This window comes from Mobula birostris, chromosome 2 (genome assembly GCF_030028105.1).
Source record: "Mobula birostris isolate sMobBir1 chromosome 2, sMobBir1.hap1, whole genome shotgun sequence".
Taxonomy (NCBI): domain Eukaryota; kingdom Metazoa; phylum Chordata; class Chondrichthyes; order Myliobatiformes; family Myliobatidae; genus Mobula; species Mobula birostris.
In genome coordinates, this window is record NC_092371.1 from 126223716 (window position 1) to 126226698 (window position 2983).

Consider the following 2983-nt stretch of genomic DNA (forward strand, 5'->3'; position numbering starts at 1 on the left):
TGCAGAAAGCGGGGGGGGGGGAGGGAAAGATGTGCTTAGTGGTGGGATCCCATTGGAGGTGGCAGAAGTTACGGAGAATAATATGTTGGACCCGGAGGCTGGTGGGGTAGTAGGTGAGGACCAAGGGAACCCTATTCCTCGTGGGGATTTTTCTCCCCTCCCCCTTTTCCTTCTCCCTGGGCCTCCTGTCCCATGATCTTCTCATATCCCTTTTGCCAATCACCTGTCCAGCTCTTGGCTCCATCCCTCTCTCTCCTGTCTTCTCCCATCATTTTGGATCTCCCCCTCCCCTTCCCACTTTCAAATCTCTTACTAGCTCTTCCTTCAGTTAGTCCTGATGAAGGGTCTCGGCCCAAAACATCGTCTGTACCTCTTCCTAGAGATGCTGCCTGGCCTGCTGTGTTCACCAGCAACTTTGATGTAGGGTAAAGGAGAATCCACTTAGCTTGCTTGCCTTCTTAGGCAAGGTTATGAGTAGAAGGGTTGGGACATCATGTTTCAGCTGCATAAGACATTGGTTAGGCTCCACTTGGAATATCAGGTGCAATTCTGATCACCGTACTCCAGGAGGGATCTGGAGGTACTCTGTATCAGCCTCAGAAACATCTAATTCAACTCCTGGTACTCAGAACTCTGATTTATGAAAGCCAATGTTCTAAAAGCTCTCTTTACAGCCTTATCTACCTTTAATGCTACATTCAAGGAACTAATAGATCTGTATACCCATATCCCTTTATTCTACTGCACTCCTCAATGCCCCACCTTTCACTGTGTGGGTCCTACCTAGATGGTCCTCCCAAAGTGCAACACCACGCTATTAAATTCCATCTGCCATTTTTTCAGTTGGTCCATTTCCTGCTGCAGGTTTTGATAGCCATATTCATTGTCTACTAAGTTCCTGATCTTGGTCATCTGAAAATTTGCTGATCCAGTTCACCGTACTATCATGCAGTTCATTGATATGGATGACAAGCAATAATGGGCCCAGCACCGATCCCTGCGGTGCACAACTAGTCACAAGCCTCCAGTCAGGGAGGCAATGATTTATCACCACTTCTTATTTTCTCCACTTAGAAAATATCAAATCTAATTTATTACTTCAACCTGAATGTCAAGCAACTGAACCTTCTTGACCAGACTCCCATGCAGGACTTTGACAAAGGCCTTGCTGAAGTCCATGTAGATAACATTCGCTTACTTTCCTGGTAAGCTCCTTGAAAAACTCTGTAAGGTTAGTTAGACATGAGCTACCATGCACAAAGTTACATTAACTATTCAGGCTCTGTCTACTCAAATGCTTATATATTCCTGTCCTTTAGAACACCTTCCAATAATTTACCCGCTACTGATCTCAGCTTTAATGGCCTGAAATTTCCTCGCTTATTCTTAAAGCCTTTCTTGAACAATAGACCAACATTAGCTATCCTCCAGTCCTCTGACACATCACTCAGGGTTAAGGACATTTGAAATACGAGGGGTAATTGATAAGTTCATGGCCTAAGGTAGAAGGAGTCAATTTTAGAAAACTTAGCACATTTATTTTTCAACATAGTCCCCGCCTACATTCACATACTTAGTCCAGCAGTCGTAGAGCATACGGCTCCCTTCTTTGTAGAAGTCGGCGTCTTGGACCTTTAGAAAGTGGTCCACAGCAGGTGTGATTGATAAGTTTGTGGCCTAAGGTAGAAGGAGGTGAGTTATTAACTTCAAACTTTCTGCATAATCACTCAAAGAGTTGAACTGAACGTGCATGAAATGAGAGCTGTATAACTCATCTCCTTCTACCTTAGGCCACGAACATATCAATCACCCCTGCTGTGGACCACCTTCTGGAGGTCAAGGAAATGACCATGGCATTGATGTTTGTTCAGACTTGCACCTCCAAACTGTGTCTGGATGAAAGTGTCACCTACCTGACGCCAAATGTCAAAAGCATGGAAGTATGTACCAGCAGACTTGAGGACATCTTCTACCCTGCTGTTGAAAGTCTATTGAATGGCCGCTTTGTGCGATAAGGTGGGATCTTGACCTCACAATCTTCTTCATTATGATCTTACACCTTATTGTCTGCCTGCACTGCACCTTCTCTGGAACTGTTACGTTTCATTTCGCATTCTTTTATTGTTTTCCCTTGTACTATATCAATGCACTGACTGATGAAATGATCTGTAAGAATGGCAAAATAAAGTTTTCCACTTTACCTCAGTACAAGTGACAATAATAAAAAACAATAAACCAATTTACCAAGTTACCTTTGGACAGATACAAATCCGCATGCTTCTTTTAGCATTAAGGCCACTTGAGTATTTTCCTCCACTGATCTACATACTAGGTGACACTATAATGACCCAGCACAAATGGTCTGGAAGTTGCAGGTATCTCTTGCCAGAGCATATGTTCATCCACCATTCCTCTTGGTCCCTGGGTGTATGTGCCAAATCCTATCTCCAAGGCTTTCATGGGTTCTCACACTTGTGAGATCCTGTTTGTGACTCCCATAAACTTACCATCGTCTATGTCCCTACCAGCACCTGAAATATCATCTTCCACTATCACTGCATTCCTCTGCCTTCCGCCAACATTTTAATATCATCTGCCCTCAAGAACATCTTTCTTTTGTTCTCAATTGCAGTGACTGACTGAAACTGCTCACACCTCTTCACCCATTGACATACTCAACATAGATTAATAGACTCACATAGCAGAGACACAGGCCCTTCAGCCCATTGAGTTGATGTTGACCATCAAACATCTGTGTGCAGTTCTCCTTGCTATGCTGCAGGAAAGAAGCCAATAAGCCGGAAAGGATGCAGAAAAGATTCACAAGAATGTTATCAGGACTGGGGAGCTTGGTTTATAAGGAGAGGCTGACTAGGCTAGGATTGTTCGCTCTGGAGCAAATGAAGCTAAAAGGTGACCTAAGAGAGGGGTATATAAAATCATGAGGGGCATAGATAAAGTAAAGAATTACAGTGTTTTCCCA